Genomic DNA, 20,650 nt, shown 5'->3' on the forward strand with positions numbered 1-20,650 from the left:
TTGAGGTGTAGGTGCTCGGTCGCTAGGGTGTGAGGCGAGTGTATCGAGTTTGATGATCTGCGACGCTGAGCCGTGGGATAGGGAGATGAAAGATCAATCGGACGGTGAGATGAAGTGAAGTTTGTAGCGACCGCTGGATTATATAATACAACAAAATCAACGACGCCAGATGGAGTTAGGTGTTGTAGTGTAACGCGGAGATATCAAACGTTGATGAACAGCAAGGGAGCGACCGTTGGATTCAACAACCATCTAATCTGAAGGCTTGGAATTTCAGCGCTGTGGTGCTTGGCAGAGACTTCAGATTTTGATGCTCTATGAAGGAGCGACCATCGGATGCTTCTGGGAACTGATCTGACGGCTGAGAACGGAGGCGCTTTTGTGTGTAGAAAATGAGGTTGTGCGCACCATTCTTCGCGGCTTCCTTGCGTAATTTCTCCCGGCTTTTCACTACTTTTCTGCTCTTTTCGCTCCGCGACTCATCCGAACTTTATTTATTACCTAAAAATGCAAAATTAATTAATAAAAATATTTATTCTTGAAAACAATGAAAATACAGAATATGGGGTAAAATGTAGAATTAATGCATAAAAGATGAGTTAAATTGCCAACAAAAAGGGATAAATATATACAATATTTGGCACTCATCAACGAACAAATTGAAGAGGGCAGAATCACAGGTTCAACAAGCTGTCCTTAACACATTAGTTCGCGGGTATACTCTGAAGTAATTCTAAACCCCAGCGTGCGAAGATGTGTCCAGGATAAGACTTCCCGATATAACTTGAGTTAGCACAACGCAAGTTACCCACTCTTGAACTCATCAACAGGGATGGAAGTAAAACGCCGCACAAAAAACAAGAAGAAGAAGAAGAAAAGTAGACCTATAGATAGTCGCTGCTTGTGTGTTTTGAAAACAGAATTTCGAGTCATATTTATAGGATGAGATACTTGCAAATCAAGTTAGGTTTTGGTTTTCTTCAAAAACAAGTAAAACTCGTAAAGAGAATTTCCCACAAATAAAACTCTTAAGAAATATTTTTGGAATTAATTTCCTAAAGAAAAATTCGCCAAAAATAAATACGAGTAGAAGAGGAACTTGGTGCATGGTATACGCATATGGGCATGGGTCGAAACATGTATTTTTCGCCCCACCCGCTCCACCCACATTGTTTTACAACATATCCATGAACACATGGTTATATAGTGGAGCACCTCTTTAGTTTTACACAATGTGGGACTAAAGGTTCCATTTCATTCACTCAAAAATGAGTGAGTATCATTAGACCCTTAGGTCATGAGATCAAACCACACCAAGACCAAAAATCCATTTATTAAATAACTCATTTTCTCCAACAATCCCCCACATGAATGAAATCTCGGTAAATAACGAAAAATCAGTGTACGGAAAATACCATTTAGGCAAAGGTGTCCATGAGGTCTTGAACCTTGCTTAGTGAGAATTTACCGGAACTACTAGCTAGACAGTGAACGTGATGTCTTGAACTGCTAGCGTTTGGTGTAATTCTAATAACATCCATGCATGATATCCTCCAAGTGTTGCTAAGTTCGTGCCGTTTTTTCCATTTTGGCCCTGGACATATCCTGTTTCTCAGAATGCTCTAGAGAATCGGCTCCATTCTCATAGGAAGCGACCCACTTCCTCATTCAGATAGGTGAGTTCCATCAAGAGTGTTTACTGCTACACCCCACTTCAATCTTAAATTGAAACTATAAAACTCATTAAGACTTAATTAAAAGTCATCCTCCACATGCAGTCACACTATCACATCAACACCATAGGGAAGGGACAGAGAATGAAATTCTCTGATAGTGTTTACCTTTACCCACCACAAATTAGTTGTCTCATTCGAAACCTTGATCTTGGGATCTCCAGTCAGCAAGGTTGAGTATCCTTCATGGAAAGTTTAATTAATTGAGCCTAAGCCCCATCCCCTTCGATGCTTTACTAACTATCTCCTTGGACAAACCTTTCGCCAAAGGGTCCGCGATATTCTCCTTGAACCTTTTCCAATCTATGGAAATAACGCCTGTTGAGATTAGTAATTTCAAAGAATCATGTCTTCTACGCATATGAATAGACTTTCCATTGTAGAAGCTATTCTTAGCTCTACCTATTGCAGATTTGCTGTCACAATGTATAAATATAGCTGGCACAGGCCTATGCCAGAGAGGAATATCTTCTAAAACGTTTATTAGCCATTCGACCTCCTCTCCTGCTTTATCTAAAGCAATAAACTACGACTCCATAGTTGAGCGAGCTATACATGTCTGTTTGGAACTCTTCTAAGATACAGAAGCACCTGCTAGAGTGGATACATATCCACTCGTAGACTTAGACTCCTCTAAGTCTGCTATCCAGTTTTCATCGCAAAATCCCTCAAGGACGGCCGGATACCCTTCGTAATTCAAACAAAAGGTCATTGTGTACTTCAAGTACTTTAGCACTCTAATAAGTGCATCCCAATGTTTCCACCATGGATTACAAGTATACCTGCTTAACCTACTCATAACAAAAGCAATGTCTGGTCTCATACAATTCATCAAATACATCAGACTTCCTATGAGTCTCGAGTATTCAAGTTGGTTAACACCTACACCCTTATTCTTCATGAGTTTGCAAGAAGAATCATATGGAGTGCAAACAGGTTTACAATCAAACTGATTATATTTCTTAAGTATGGATTCAACATAATGAGACTGACTCAGACTATATCCATTAGAAGTTTTTCTAATCTTCATCCCTAATATGACATCAGTGGGGCCTAAGTCTTTCATGTCAAAGTTCTCATTCAACAGTTTCTTAGTGGTATTAATAATATCCATGTTTGTACCTAGTATAAGCATATCATCAACATACAAGCATACAATCACACGGGTATCCTTGACAAGTTTAGTATAAACACACTTATCAGATTCATTAATTCTAAAACCACTAGAAATCATCACATGATCAAATTTCTCATGCCACTGTTTAGGTGCTTGTGTCAATCCATACAAAGATTTCTTCAGTTTACAAACTTTCTTTTCACAACCTTTAACTACAAATCCTTCGGGTTGTTCCATATAGATTTCTTCATCTAATTCACCATTCAAAAACGCTGTCTTTACATCCATATGATGTATCTCTAGGTTATGGACAGAAGTCATAGCAATTAACATCCTAATGGAGCTAATTCTACTCACTGGTGAACATGTATCAAAGAAATCTATACCTTCTATCTGTTTATAGCCTTTCGCTACCAACCTAGCCTTGTATTTTTCAATAGTTCCATTTATATTACGTTTTCTCTTGAAAATACATTTACAACCTATGGTCTTAGACCCTGGAGGTAAATCTATAAGTTCAAAAGTAATGTTTTCTCGAATGGAATCCATTTCACTAATTGAAACTTCTTTCCACCACGGAGCTTCAGGACAAGTCATGGATTCTTTATAAGTCTGAGGATCAGACTCGGCTAGGTATGCAATGCAACAATGATAGGTTTTCTTAGTTTTAACCCTTTTACCTCTTCTAGGTTCTATTTCTGGTTCATATTCCTCTAAAGGTAATGACTGACTGGTTGACGGAAATTCTACGGGATCATCTAAACATCTCTTTCGAGAATCACGTTTCATAGGACATACATTCTCAAAGAACTCAGCACCCCTAGACTCCATGATAGTATTCAACCCTATGTCAGAAATTTCAGAACTCACAACCATAAACTTATGAGCACTAGGATGCTAAGGATACCCTATAAAAACACAATCAACGGTTTTGGGTCCTATCTTAGTTGTCTTATGAGGAGGGATGGCCACCTTGGCACCTCCACACTTTGAAGTAAGCATAATATGGTTGTCTACCTTTCCATAACTGATATGGAGTTTTATCTGATCCTTTAAAGGGTACTCTGTTCAGGATGTAATTGGCTGAGAGGATAGCCTCCCCACACAAGTTCAAAGGTAATCTTGAACTAATCAACATGGCATTCATCATATCCTTAAGGGTACGGTTCTTACGTTCAGCTACACCATTGGATTGAGGTGAATAAGGGGGTGTAGTTTCATGTATTATGCCATGTTCTTCGCAGAAATTTCTAATAGGAATTTCATATTCACCACCACGGTCAGACCTAAAAGTTTTAATGGTAGCATTCAATTGGTTTTCAACTTCACGTTTATATATCTTAAAGGCTTCTAAGGCATCGTCCTTCCCTCTAAGAAAATAAACATGACAGTACCTCATACAATCATCTATAAAAGTGACAAACCATTTCTTACCACCTATAGTTTGAACTGACTTCATGTCAACTAGGTCTGAATGGATTAACTCTAAGGGTTTAGTGTTTCTCTGTACATTCTTACTGAATTATTTCTTAGCATGCTTAGATTCTACGCAAATCTCACACTTATGACTTTTATGTAAAGTGAATTTGGGTACGCAGCCTACGGTAGCCAGTTTATGCATTGATTTGTAATTTACATGACCAAGTGTACCATGCCAAACATTTTATGACACATACATGTAAGCAGAAGAATCATTCAATTTCACTTCAGGACAGGTTACATTAAGTTTATAAAGACCTTCAGTCTTACAACCCTTACCCACATAATCATTGCCCTTAGTTACTATAAGTTTTCCAAACTCAATTTAAACTTTAAAGCCATTATCATCTAAAACAGAACAAGAAACAAGATTTTTGCAGATGTTTGGAACATGAAGAACTTCATTCAATGTGAGAGTCTTACCAGATGTGAGCTTCAGGCCGACCTTTCTTTTTCCTGCAACCTCTGATGCAGATGAGTTACTCATATAGGTTTTCTCGCCTTCTCCTACCCTCTGGTAGGAGGTGAACAGGTCTATGTTCCCACAAACATGCTTGGTAGCTCCAGAGTCTACCCACCAGTCCATCACATTGGTCACCAAATTAACTTCAGACACTACTGCAGAAAACTCGTCCTTGTTCTTTTCAACCAAGTTAGCATTATCCTTCTTGTCCTTACGATGTCTACAGAGAACTGCCATATGGCTAGTAACTCCACACGCATAACAAGCACCCTTAATTTTAGTAATGCTAGACTCTAGTTTTCGAAACATACCTTTCTTGGGAGGACCACACTTAGAGTTACGATTTTTACTCCCACCTTTTCCAGCTTTGGAAGATCTGTGTTCAGTCATATGAGATTTTTAACTCATGTCCTTTGCAGAAGGCACATTCTTGTCCTTGGTGCACAACATCTCTTCCACTTGAATTTTCTTTCCCAATTCAACCATGTTGATATCGCCAGTTTCATGTCTTACCTTTTTCTTGTACTCAGACCAAGAAGATGGTAACTTCTCAATTACCGCACATACTTGAAACGTCTCATCAATGGCCATACCTTCAGCAAGAATCTCATTAATGATCTGTTGAAATTCGAGGAATTGATCAACGACAGGCTTATCATTCGTCATCTTGAAGTCCATAAACTTCGCCACCAGAAATTTCTTGCTCCCTGCAGTCTCCGCTTGATACTTTGCTTCTAACACAGTCCACAAATCATAAGCACTGAAATTTTCTTTAGCATTGTAAAAATCACACATCGCATCTTCCAAACCATTCATGATATTATTTTTCGCCAGAAAATTACACCTCTTGTTATACTCGATCGCCTCCTCAGTTAAACCTTCAGCATTCATCGATTCATCATGTGGAACAAGTACATAATACAGTTCATGATGGCTTAGATAAAATAGCATCTTGAATTGCCATCTATTGAAATCTTTTCCGTTAAACTTCTGTGGACTTTCAACATCGTTCTTTCCCATTGTTACAAGGAATACTAATGTGTTAAGATTGTTGGAATCTTGCAACAATAGAAGAAACGTCAGATGTACCAAACAATAAATATAAAGAACCGTATCAAAAAACTCTACCACAAACAAATTGAAGAGGGAAGAATCACAGGTTCAACAAGCTGTTCTTAACACATTAATTCGCGGGTATACTCTGAAGTAATGCTAAACCCCAACGTGCGAAGATGTGTCCAGGATAAGACTGCCCGATATAACTTGAGTTAGCACAACGCAAGTTACCCACTCTTGAACTCAGCAACAGGGATGGAAGTACAACGCCGCACAAAAAACAAGAAGAGAAGAAGAAAAGTAGACCTAGAGATAGTCGCTGCTTGTGTGTTTTGAAAACAGAATTTCGAGTCATATTTATAGGATGAGATACTTGCAAATCAAGTTAGGTTTTGGTTTTCTTCAAAAACAAATAAAACTCGTAAAAGGAATTTCCCACAAATAAAACTCTTAAGAAAATATTTTTGGAATTGATTTCCTAAAGAAAAATTCGCCAAAAATAAATACGAGTAGAAGAGGAACTTGGTGCATGGTATACGTATATGGGCATGGGTCGAAACTTGTATTGTTCGCCCCACCCGCTCCACCCACATTGTTTTACAACATATCCATGAACACATGGTTATATAGTGGAGCACCTCTTTAGTTTTCCACAATGTGGGACTAAAGGTTCCATTTCATTCACTCAAAAATGAGTGAGTATCCTTAGACCCTTAGGTCATGAGATCAAACCACACCAAGACCAAAAATCCATTTATTAAATAACTCATTTTCTCCAACATAACATATCATCAAAATATTATACTGAAATTCATTGTCGTTTGGGTCTTGCGGAGAAAATAACACAAATCATGTCTGACCTTATCCATTTAAGAGTATCCATGGATCCTTACTCATCATAAAAATAGGTTCTGTAATTAAGCGATGGAATAAGAGTACCATAATTTTTTAATTTTTTTTGATGATTACATACAAATAAATTCAACCGACCAAACTTATTTGTTTTCTTTGTTTTGTTGATGGCAGGTTATGTGGTTCTTCTTTACTCTTCTTGTTTCTTTTCATTTCTGTTCGTCTCTTCCTCTTGCCTGTTCTTGTTGGATGGTCTGAAATCCTATCTCTAAGCTAATAAATTTTCTCCTTAATAATCAAAGTAAATTAAAAAATAAATAAAGATCTTCCGGAACATGTTCCGAAGTTAAAAGAATGCAGTTCCATCATTTCCAGGATGATTGCGTATTCAGAGCAGAACGTCTTGAGTTGTGAGACTAACAGGGATATATTGGATCATGATTTATCTAGATAAAATTAGATATTAGTTTTACCAGAATCTAGTAGCTAGATTTATTATGTTTCTTAAAAAATCTTTAAGATTCTTATAGATATATGATTCTGGATTATAATGGATTGCCTTAGGAGTAGTTAGATTTTAAAAAACTGAAGTATATTATCAATTAGTAAGTTTATTTAAAAAAACCAAGGTCATCATGATTCCCTTAAAAAAAATATCCAAAAGTTGAGGTGGTGGGTGGAGGTGGTGGTCGGCGGTGGTGGTTGGTGTGTGTGGTGTGGTTGTCTGGTGTTGGTTGGTGGTGTGTGGTGGTGGTGGTGGTTTGTAATGGTGGTGGTGGAAAAACATAGCATGTTGTGATAAAAAAAAATATTGTCCATAAGAATCCATGAAACTCTTGTGGTTTGGGTTAAGATTGATATGAGATAATAACATACATATTTTGCCTACAAATATCCATAAGAATCCATATATATCTTGTTCCTTAACTATCCTAAGAAATCTTAATATTTGTGGAATCTAAAACAATCCTGATTGAATATCATAAATATTTAATGATTCCTTACATATCCTAATTGAATATCTAGGAGCTTTTTGAATTGTTAAATATCTTAATAAATCCCAATCTAATACCCTTGTAAGACAATGTTGGAAATAAAAAGTTTGTCCATCCTTACCTCGACTCTTGCTAGAAATTGAAGCAATCATCGTGAATCATCATTTAATATAATGTTGGTATATCATTTCTCTTTCGTTGATGAAAAGTTGTTCTATTACAAACGTCTGGACTTTTGTACTCTAGTTTGGTGGCTGCACGAACACGGCCCACTTTAATGGGCTTACCCTAGACTTTTAGGAAGAATGATTTTTTAGGGACCATGGTTTTTTGGAGGGGACCATGGTTTTATTAGGTCACCCTCCCTATAGTTATAAGGGGTGTCCTAAAGCGTTGAAATGGCTAACCTACCCTTAACCTAATTTAATTTAAAACCAACCTAATAACCACATATATATATATATATATATATATATATATATATATATATAACCACCACCTCCTCCCACCACCACCGCCCACCACCGTTGATTACCACCACCACCACCTCCGATTATCACCACCAACAACCACCGATTACCACCACCACCTCCTCTCACCACCACCGCGCACCACCGCCGATTATCACCACCACCACCACCAACCACCACCACCTTTATATATATAGCTTAATTTAAAACATTAACAAATATATTCTCACAAACCCATTACTTGTCATTAATACCTAAACTACCCTCCTAATTAATTTTGGGTAATTATTAGTGAAATCATTAATGAAATGATTAAGCTTAAGAAGTAGAATTATTGAGAGAGTAAAATTAGAGAAGATGAAGAAGAAAAACATGGAAAATAATTTTTTTTTCCAATTCACTAAGCTTGAGTATTCAAGTAATGATAGCTCATCTGATTCTTCATCTCCATCCTCTCCTAGAGTATTTGTTAATCTTCACAATGATCTAGATATGAGTTATTTCTTAGATGGTGAATGTATTCTTCCACAAACTCAATCTCAAGATAAAAATGATGGATTTTACCAACCACAACCGGAGGAAGAGTATTTGGATACCCAAGTATGCTTAAAACTTAGATAATGGTGGTTGAATTGGTCCAAATATTCATAAAATTGTAAATTTTTATAAAACATTCCTGCTAGGTTCAGGTAGTTCGGTTACCAAGTGTGAAGAACAGGTAACCGAACACGGAGTTCGGTTAATAAATGTCAAGAACATATAACCGAACACAGAGTTCGGTTGCTTTCTTCAAACACGCAGGTAGCCGAACTTTAGTAATAAGATTTACAGAGGTATGTTCGGTTAGTTCGCAAACTTCAATGCAACCAAGTTCCCAATCGAACTGCAGGTTAAAAGTAACCTAGTATTAGAAGTTCGGTTGGTTCACAAACTTCAACATGTTTTGCGAATCAACCGAACTTGGCTTATATGTATATATGCAATTAGGCAAACGTTCGGTTACTACGAAATTTATTTCTTGGCGAATTAGGTAGATTTCGGTTACGAAGTTTCAAAGGTAGAGTTCGGTTACAAAGAAAACTTAACATTTTTGCGAAGGAACAGAACTTATGGACTTGTGTTGTTCTAATACAAGGAGTTCGGTTAAAAGTATTTTTTGCGAATCAACCTAACTCTGAGTTCGGTTAAGAAAAAAAATAATTCGTGATAACCGAACTTTTTGCGACGTAACTGAGCTTTTCTCTGAAAAGAAAAACTCCATTAAACCTCTCTGCAACTTCCATTTTCAACTCATTTTGATGATTACTTCTCATTTATTCAACCAAAAACGAATGACAAGTAATGGGTTTGTGAGAATATCTTTGTTAATGTTTTAAAGTAAGCTACATACATAGAGGTGGTGGTGGTGGTGGTAATCGGTGGTTGGTGGTGGTGGTAATCGACGGTGGTGGGAGGAGGTGATGGTTATATATATAGGAGGTTATTAGGTTGGTTTTAAATTAAATTAGGTTAAGGGTAGGTTAGTCATTCAATGCTTTTAGACATCCCTTATAACTATAGGGAGGGTGGCCTAATAAAACCATGGTCCCCTTAAAAAAACCATGATCCCTAAAAAATTATTCTTTAAAAAGGTTGAATGTCCCAAAACCCCCCATTTCCAAATATTTGCAATTTTTCTCGAAAGTTTGTTACCATTTTTACAAATGGTTTTTATATGGACTGAGAAGTGATTGGAATAGAACTATGATAGGGCGCATGATCCTGCAAACTAAGATACCCTAATCGCCTATAATCAAAGAAAATCGTTTACAGTACATCTGAACTGATAGGAAAAGAAGGGTCGTCGTATGCTGGCAAACAAGTGGTTGTCTCTTTTATCATTTTTATTAAGATAATGACATCAAAAAATTTATTAGGGTAACAAGTATAAATCAAAATAACCAACACGATAATTTTCGTTCCCTAAAATTATACACTGAGGAAATGAGTCACATAATGACATTAGGCCGTTTTGTTTTTCTCTATGCCATTATATTAGTTTTCAAGCTTTTGTATGTGTGTGCTTGGCATTTTTATATATAGAACATCTTATCAATCTGGTAAATAAATTTCATCTAAAAATAGTAAGTAATGATCAACGGGAGTAAAATCACTTGAGATTTATATATATGGTTTATTTAAACATGCACACACAAATGAGATGGTGGTGGAAACTAATTAGTAAAATAAAGAATCATAATCTGATTATGTGTCAGCATAATAAGATTATATATTTCACCCAAGAAAGTGCAGAGTACACTGATACATTTAGTGACGGATGGAGGGGTGGCTTACCTAGGCTGTAGCCCACCCCAAAATCCGTAAAAGCTTGTTTGGGACATTGTAATCGCTACCAAAAAATTAAATAGCCCAGGAAGAAAATTAGGAAAGACCATTAGTATCTAAATGAAAAATGAGAAGAAGATCCAACGGTTTATAGCAAATACATAACATTACTCTATATGAGGAAATATATAATTAAATCTACAATTAATGCACTTGCGATTGTTCTTTTGTTTTAGTTTTGACTTTACACATATATTGACGATACATAGTCAGGTGTTGTTGGGGTCCTTGGGAATGTTGTATTTCCCTATGTTTCACTTATAAGCGAGTATTACAATAACGACTTGGTATTTCTTTTTCGGAAGATGTATTCTTTTAAAGCATTGCATGTGTGTTTGTTTCATTTGGTGACACTACAAAACAAGTGGTTTCTAGGGACGGTCATTTTCTCAAAACCGTCCCTAGAGATGGTTGTTTGGGACGTTCATGATCTGACCGTCCCTATAGGTCACGAGATAATTAATTTAAGGCTATTTTTAGACCGTCCCTAAAAAAAAATATGACAAAAAAGTATTAGTGACGGTAGAATAGGGGACGGACACAAAACCGTCACAAATGCTTCTTGGGACGGTTTTAGAGCTTCTTGGAATGCTTTTTGACCGTCCCAAGAGGCCTTCTATTTTGTAGTGTGATCAGTCATCAATAAACTTTTGTATTTCCTGTATAAGATGTAATGGGCATTCTCTCGACCCACCACAATTCCATCTGTTAACTTATGCTCTCATGTTATTTTGGTTTAAAATTTTGTTTTTCATGTAATTGATGCATGGGAGCACAATATAATAAAAAATAATTATTGCTACAAAAACAATGCATTTCTATCTCGATATAGTGGTTTTGGCTTCTCAATTCAAATCTTATTTTGGGAACTAGAGTATTGTTTTTAGTCTGGATTTTGCGAAAATTAGTTAGTACACAGTTTTGTTTACTTATCTTTTCCCTTTTTTTTATTTCATTATTTATTAAAGTTTATATGTATTTTTCTTAAGTATGTATTGCATCATAAATCTTGTATACATAACGAAACCTCAACTCTTTACCGTACAATAAGATATATTGTTAGACTAATGGTCGTTGTTGTTCGAAATAACGCGCTATGAGGTGAATAAATTCGGTTTATTTGGTTATGTTTTAAAAAAACCGACATGTTGCTCTGAAAAGACGAGGGTACCCAAATATACCTCAATCTAAAACTTTTTCACCTTTAAATCTTTTCTTCGAAAGTGATTGTCTATGAACTGAGTCACCATCATCGAATATTTCATCCAAATGATTTTCTAGGCATGATTCCCAGTTATCACCATTTTCTACATCATTAACAAGATGAACTTGTCTAGTAGATTCCCTTTCATGAAGGTCTTCAGATATTGAATCATAGATGTCATCATCAAATGTTAATTCAAAACTCTTGATGTCTTGCTTAACGTTAACTGAATCATTCATTAGATTCAATTCTTATAGGTTGGATCGCACCAAACATAGATTGTTAGATCTTTTCGTGTTTTCCTGCTCTGATACCAATTGAAAATACGAGGGTACGCAAATATACCTCAATCTAAAACTTTTCCACATATAAGTCCTTTCTCCAAAAGTGATTGTCTATGGACTGAGTCGAGACAATACAACTAATCGGTTCACACTTCGTGTGATCGTCTATGGATACGAGATCGAGACAATACGACAACAAGATAACTTGTGTGATTGACTATGGATACAAGATCGAGACAATACAACAACGAAGTATGTTTACTTGATAAAATGTTCGGACTTAACCAAACACAATAGGATTACTATCAAGTAAATAGGAATTAACGTCTGTGTAATTTACTTTAACTTATAATAACAACGATTATAATTGCGGAAAATAAAAGTAAATGACACAGCAAGATTTTGTTAACGAGGAAACCGAAAATGCAGAAAAAACCTCCGGACCTTGTCCAGAATTGAATACTCTTAAGATTAAGACGCTACACAAAATCAAACCAACTTCGTATAGTTGAGACCAAGCAACTAAACCTATAGTTCACCTAGTTTCCTATGTATTCCCACGCCTCCGACTTGTAATAAGTCACGTACTTGGAACAATTCCTTTGTTCCAAATAGTAAAGGAACAACAAATATGTTTGGTAACAACTCTTTTCAACCAAGTGATATGAGTTCGACACAAGGCTCTTCCGTTTCTCCCAATAAACTCCTTCGTCAGGTCCTTAGATATATCTAATAACAAATACCAAAGTAATTGTCAAGATTTTGCAATCAATACTTTGAATCACAAAGAATTGTATTGATGCCGATCTACTCAACTAATCAATCCAATCTACCACAAGGATAAACCGATTATAGTTGAATCCTCTTTAACCGAAACAAGTATTGTGCATACCAAAGATTATGAACCCAAATCAGAAATCTTCTTCGTCTCCAAATCTTCTTAGATCTTCAATAAACACCTGCACACCATCAACCTGAATCTCTTATGATCAATCACACACAAAACGGAGTCTGTTAACAATGAATTATCACAATACGTCTTTAGATCTACAAACAGTCTAAAGATCCCCGTCGAAACTTCGATATAGTCTGAGTGAATCTTATTTCAGAAGAGAAAATCCTCAAGCATAAACAAACTAGGTGAAATCAAAGTTCAACAACCGTTATCAATCAAATCAATCGAAAACTAATAATAAACCGCAATTATCTAGTTTCCCACCAACGGTACTAATACAACCTCTCAATCCCAAAGAAGTCTTTAAACCGAGCGGCCGTAAGAGATTTCGCCTAATTAGGTTATTTTCCTCTCCGAATAGGCGGCTCCACCAATAACAACACAACTAGGTAGTTTTGCTGGATCTGAGGATTAATTTACTCGAAATGCAAACTTTGATATTTATAGACCAAAGAAGTTTGCACACCAAGGAATTTCCAAAACCGAAAATATTCTCAAGATATGCAATATATTTCCAAATTCGGTTTCCATAATTCCAGGAAATACTTTGTCCAAATATTGACCAAAATCTCTTAGAAAATCTCCAACTAGTAAATGCACATTACTAATTTTCATTTTCCAAAAATAAAACTAAAAATCTTAATTAAAGATTCTCAATTTATTTTCGATCCGGGATTTTCCTTTAGCTATTAAGGAATATCTTTGAACAATAAAAGATAAGTGTTACTGCACATGTTCAAAGTATGTCGATATCTTAACTTAGTAAATCATATTTCATATTTACTATCTTGGAATCGATTTGCCACACTTCCAAACAAGTTTATAATTGGTTCATCTGACTTCCAAGAACTATGTGATTGATTAAGAACACTCAATCACCAAACATGGGTTTCACGGTTCTACCAAAACAAGTTTCGGTTCTACCTCCATTTGGGTACTGGAATTAATCACACTAGCTTTCCGAAATTCGGTTGACTAGGTACTAGGATCGGTTCCCACATATATATGGTATCTACCTTGTATTTGTTGCACATGTCCATAGGATCGGTTCCCAATATCTAAAAACGTGTTGCACATGTTCATAGGATCAGTTCCCAATAACTAGAAACGTGTTGCACCTCTTACAAGGATCGATTCCCCTCTTGTGATCGGTTACAACTCTTACTAGTATCGGTTCCCCTTTTCCTATAGTTGGTCATACCAATTACAACAAATCGATCATACCATCTCAGGTGATTACTTAAGATCGGTTTCACTAATAAAAGTCATACCAATATAAAAGTCAGGCCTTGTGAATAGTTTTACCAAGAGCATAAGAAGGCATGAGCAGTTATACTAATCACACATATTGGTAGTTCAAAAGATATGCAATGAATAACAATACCAACAAGCCTAGCGATTTCCCTTTCGATTCACGAAACAAGTTCATGAATTTACTTCCTTTAAACGAATGTAAAACATTGTTTCCTAGGATGAAATCTTCACCTAATACCCATACATAATCACAATAGCATTCAAACGATTATGTCGATGTCTTATATACGAAGTTCAAAAGATAAGCATTATACTTCGTATTGTATTCCTTAATATTACGTCTAATTAGAGCATAATCATTCATGATTCGCAGTTCTGTTTTCAATATGCACGACTTAAATGATACGTTAGGGAATGAAACAAGTTCAAGTCAAGTATTACTAACCTCAAGTGGAAAGATGATGTTGTCGTTATAGCTCCTTACTTCTTCAAGTCTTCACGTAATACTTGTAATGTCTCATATCCTAATATTTTCAATTTAACCTATACGAGGTTGACTCTAGTACATAATCAAGCGACTCTTTAAATGAGTTTTGGTTCACTAAAATATGACAACCAAACCTGACATACCAACGCTTGATGGGTTCAACCGAGCTATGCTCTAACAATCTCCCCCTTTGTCAATTTTAGTGACAAAACTCTTACATCATATGGATAAACAAATTACAAGAATTCATTACACATACGCTTGATTCCCAAATTCAACAACACAATAACCTTTATACATTCAATCCATAAATGCCACTATTGACATTATAATAGCGAAGCTAATACTCCCCCTAAAGGTAATATAGGTAGATTTTCAATCCTCACGTCTTTGTTATTCCCTTTGTAGTCCATGTAACTACAAGTATCAATATGATATGCTACTCCCACTTAGTCTATGCTTTATTCTTTCGTTAGATATAACGTTTAAGCACCAATGTCCTTTCCCTTAGCGATACCAATCAATATAAATCAATACTAGTATCACTTATTTACTCCATATATTTCTCCCCCTTTTTGTCACAAAATGACAAAGGTGTACGAGAAAATAAAGGACAAAACGAAAGGATCTTACAAATCTCACAAGACTTGCAAGCTATAGATTTAAGCACGAGGGTTCCACACAACACTTTTGATAACCAATATCAAAACCTAAACTAGAAAGTAGTTTTGTTTTGATATGTTACCAAGGAAACAATTTCCCTAAGCAATTTTCCCTAATAGTTTAGCAAACCGAAAATCGACTAAGCACCTTAGTTCCTTTGCTAAACCGATTGCACAAATATAATCGCTTATTCGATAAGACCAAAATAAAGATAAATCTATTTTTATCATCAGGTTCTAACTATCCATATAACTTAGACCTTTCACTTTTAAACAAGACAAGTACTAGGTTAGTGATAGACACATTTTTGGGTCTGAATTGTCCTCAGTATCTCTATTGCTAGTGCTTGATTTTGTACTTATAATTGTGTTTTTATGTTTGTGTAGATGTTTTTGGATAAATACACTTGTGCGGAAAAAGTTGCTCAAAAAGTGCTATTTGGACCCCTGGAGGACATTTGCTATACGGACCCCAGATTTGGCTAAGGGACACCCAAGGTTATGCGTAGCCCAAATTCATCCTCAGCACCCAAATTTGTCCTCAACACCCATCTGATATTCGCACACTAGAAAAGGATAGGGGCACTTCATCTTCAACATTTCAAAAAAATATTTTGGCGGGAAAATATTTCCATTCTCTGGCAGATTTTTCGATCGGATTTTGGAGGAGTTTTTGTGCGATTCAATCGCTGAAACTTCATGGGTAGTTGTGATATGACCTAACAGAGCTGGTATGGGTGCTTGTTTCGATCAAATTTGGCTAAAAAATCCGTGAGAAGAAAACAGGACAACACGTGCATGAGAGGAGCAGTTCACGGAATTGCACGAGTTTTTGGAGAATTTAAACGTGTTCTGCTCATGTTTGATGACTCGAGCAACACTTTGGACCTTGACAAAGATAAATAAGGAGATTTTGCAGATGTAGAAACGCGTGAGAAGCTAAATCAGGGAAGAAAATATTCCCAGAATATTTTCTTTACTGCCCGAGTTCAATGAAGAATATTGAGAATTATGGCGTGATTAAATGAGGCTGGGGAGTATAAATAGATTGCTAGGATCATAGAGAAGGGGGGCGGAGAGTTTGGGGTCGAGAGGAGAGCTCAGGAGGCCAGAATCAAGAGTTTTCAGAACTCTGTTTCTGCTGTTGCACCAAGAACACGAAGAACAAAAGACCACCAGAGGCAGTCGTTTATGAACAGTGATAACGACAGCCACGTGAGGGTCGCAGAGTTACAACAACATCAGTTCTTTTCTATCGTTATTTGTAACAGTGTTTTGCAACAATTATAAACGTTGCAAACACCCAATTTTCATCATTTTCTCCATTTCATCATTTGTACACCTACTTTGAGCAATGATCAATTTTTGAGCGTGTTTCCAACATCATGATGAGCTAAACCCAATCTTCCGGGGCGATGGAGGAAGCCATTCTTCCAAAAGTTATGTGGTAAAATTTATTTGAATTTATTTATGCAATTCTTTTATGATTATTTGCACCTAATGAAAATTGAGTAACGATTTTTATTAATTATTTTTGTGTTCTCTTGATGAAATATTCTTAGTTTAGGGATTTTGATACTTCATGCTTGCGATTAACAATTGATGTTTTGAAAATCTAATTTAGGCAATGATTAGAATCACAATTTCTTTTGATTGGAGTTATATTGTCTAGAATTGCATGATAAAAAATTAACATTAAATTACATGAATTTTGGTGAATGGTGAAATCCTGAACCCCGGTGTCTCTAATATGATCAGATTTAATTTGATTTATTTTCTTTAGTTTTAAAATTTAAATCTAAAAGCACAACCTTCACAGGTTTTGAACGAACTCTATTTATTACTACAACAACTTTGAAAACACATCAAATTTTTGGCGCCGCCGACGCGGACTTGTCTTTAGGCTAGAGTTTTTAGATTTTTTTTTTAGGTTTTTATTTTTATTTGTTCTTCTTTACTTTTTTGGGTTTTTGTCTTTTTCTTTCAGATTTTGGAATTTGGAGCGAAAGAAAATTTTGCCAAAGCTTTTTGGTGAATACTTAAAGACTGGAGTAAAAGGCAAGGCGAAAGGAGCGAAAGAAGAAGATTTTTTTTTTTATATAAAAAAAGAGAGAAAAAAAAAGAGAGACATTTTTATTTTTGTAGATTTTTATTTTTTTAGACTTTCTTTTTCTTTTGCACTTTTTTTTTTTTTTTTTTTTTGGACTTTGGACTTTAAATTTTGGGACATTATTTTTAAACCCTACGGAAGGGTAGTTTAAATATAAATTGTTTGTAGAGAAGGACGGTGATTACGATATCACCTCGGCCCCTCGGGTTCGTACATGACATAAGAGTCGTGGCCCGAGTCGACTACAAAGGTTCATCCCCCGTCTGGTACGTGAGGTAAGTTTGTCGAAACACTCGCGAATCCCCTGTCAGCGAGTTACTGTCTTCCTTCGTATGCATATATGTTGAGTACTTGAAAACGGCTGCTTTAATTTCCTAGTAAAGGGCAAGGACTGGTCATGCAAGATAAGGGTTCGGATTTCATCACTGTTCTCTTCTTGCCCGCCTTAGGAAAATGACACCAAACGCGAACCTAAGCCTAAAATTTTGACTAGAACGAGACCGATAGGGTAACGAGCTTAACAGGAAAGTCATTCGAAAAATTTTGGTTACTCTTTTAAGCATACTTCGAAGTTCTTGACGGTTTCTGTAAGTTGAATGCGTGACTACGCCGCCTTGTAATACCGGTGAGGCCTTGGGTATCAAAGCTCCACCGAATTGTAACGAATTTCCGTTCGAAGGATTTAAAGCTGGTATAGAAACAATCTAAGTGGAGCCATCATGCTTTTTGTTTGCTAGAAATCAGTAGGTTTGCTGTGGTGGAGTCAGCCTTGTTTGTGTTTGCATAGAACATCCCTTCCATTTTAGGACTTTTCTTTTTGATTTTGTTTTTCTAGTGTATGCCCGAAGTTTTTAAACGGGCTTGGAAAAGAAACACTCTAGGTCGTTTGATTAGTGACAAACCTAGTAGTTCTTCTTGTGAAGGCGGGGAGCTTGAAGACTCTTCTTTTGAGAGCCCCGTTTTTGGAAACTTCAGTTTTGAGAATCTGTCTCTTTGTGAGAAAAGTACCCCTAGTACTCCTAGTCCTTTGGTAGTGCCAGAAATGACAACTTTGAAAGCTTTGCTAAACCCAACTAGGACCTCTCTTCCGTCTTGTATCAACTTAGCTGAAACCGAGGCAAATTATGAACTGAAACCTGGGACTTTACAGATGCTCCCAATATTTTTAGGGAAGGAGAATGAAAACCCCTATTTTCATGTTAGGGAATTTGAGGAAGTTTGTAGTACTCTGAAAATTAAAAACCTAAGTGATGATGCGTTGAAACTTAGGTTATTCCCCTTTTCCTTAAAAGATAAAGCCAAATCTTGGCTGTATAGTTTGGACTCTGAGTCAATTGAAACCTATGACCAACTTACTTCTTCCTTTATACATAAGTTTTTCCCAAGGAATAAAACATCGTCTATTAGGACACAAATATGTACTTTTGCCTAACAAGAGGGAGAATCTTTATATAGGTACTTAGAAAGGTTCAATGACTTGATATCTCAATGTCCTCATCATGGTTTGGAGAAGGTTAGGTTAGTTCAGATCCTCTACGAGGGTTTATATTATTCAACAACAACCATGGTTGAGTCCTTATGCACATGTGGGTTTGAGAATAAAACTATTGATGAAGCGATGGCATTTTTGAATGAAATCACCGATAAGACCCAACAATGGGAAAATAGTAAGGAACCCCAGAAAACAATTCTTTTACGTAGAGGAAATGTTAATAGGGTAGAAGGATCTTATGAGTCAGATGCCAAAATAGCAGCTATAGCCAAAAGGTTAGAAGCCTTAGAATTAGGTCATTCTAGTGGTAGAAGTGGAAGAAATGAGCCTTTTTGGGAAGGCCATGCTGTTGAAGAGAAAGCCAATGCTATTTATAACAACACTAGGTTTAATAACCAACAGAAGTTTGACCCATATTCAGAAACCTATAACCCTGGCTGGAGAAACCATCCAAACATTTCTTGGTCCAAGGGCCAGAATCAAGGTCAGTCTAGTAATACTCAGGTTCCCCCAGGTTTTGGCTATACTAAGAATCCTTCATCTTCGACACAGTTTCAGAACCCTTCGGATAAGAAGATTATGAGTTTAGAAGAGTCTCTTGCTTTGTTAACTCGTAATACCGTGCAGTTTCAGCAATCTGTTGCTCAAGGTTTAGAAGAAAATAAGAGAATAGGTCAAGCTAACTCTCAGGATATTTCCGAGTTGAAAACCCAAGTTAGTCAGATAAATGAGACATTGAGAGAAAAAGGAAAGTTTCCTAGTCAACCAAAACCCAACCCTAGGGGAGTCCATCAAATATCTTTAGCTGGTGAGAAATCATCAAACCATGTGAACTCGATAACAACCCTTAGGAGTGGTAAAACGGTAGACAATAATGTAGCCATGCCTAGTGGACATACTGTAGTTACACCGTCTACTTCCCAAGAGGAGCCCGTAGATGAGGAAACTGAAACAGTCTCTAAGGATTCCCAAGAAATTCCTGATAGGTTTACCTTTGTGCCTAGAGCCCCATATCCACATTTGTTAGCCCCAACAAAGAAGAAGTCGACTTTCAACGAGATAATGGAAGCATTTAAGCAGGTGAACATCAACATTCCGCTATTAAAAGCAATTAGGAAGATGCCTGCTTATGCCAAGTTCCTTAAAGATCTTTGTACACGAAAGCGTAAGCTTAATGTCCATAAGAAAGCTTTTTTAGCTGGTCAGGTAAGTTCCATTCATCTGAACCAAACACCCCCTAAGTATAAGGATCCTGTATGCCCCACTATATGTTGTGTGATTGGTAATCACATGGTCGATAAAGCTTTACTTGACTTAGGATCTAGTGTTAACTTACTCCCATATCATGTATACACCCAGCTAGGTCTTGGTAAGTTGAAACCACTAAAATGACACTACAATTAGCTGATAGGTCTGTCAAAGTCCCTCGTGGTGTCATAGAGGATGTTCTGATTGAGGTTGATAAGTTTATTTATCCTGTGGATTTCGTTGTTCTAGACACCCAGCATGTTCAGGACCCAAGTCGTCAAATCCCAGTGATTTTAGGTTGCCCATTTTTAGCCACAGCTAACGCTGTCATCAACTGTAGGACTGGACTTATTATGAACATATCCTTTGGTAATATGACCACTGAACTAAATGTCTTTAATATT

The sequence above is a fragment of the Papaver somniferum genome, chromosome 2, assembly GCF_003573695.1.
Source record: "Papaver somniferum cultivar HN1 chromosome 2, ASM357369v1, whole genome shotgun sequence".
NCBI lineage: Eukaryota > Viridiplantae > Streptophyta > Magnoliopsida > Ranunculales > Papaveraceae > Papaver > Papaver somniferum.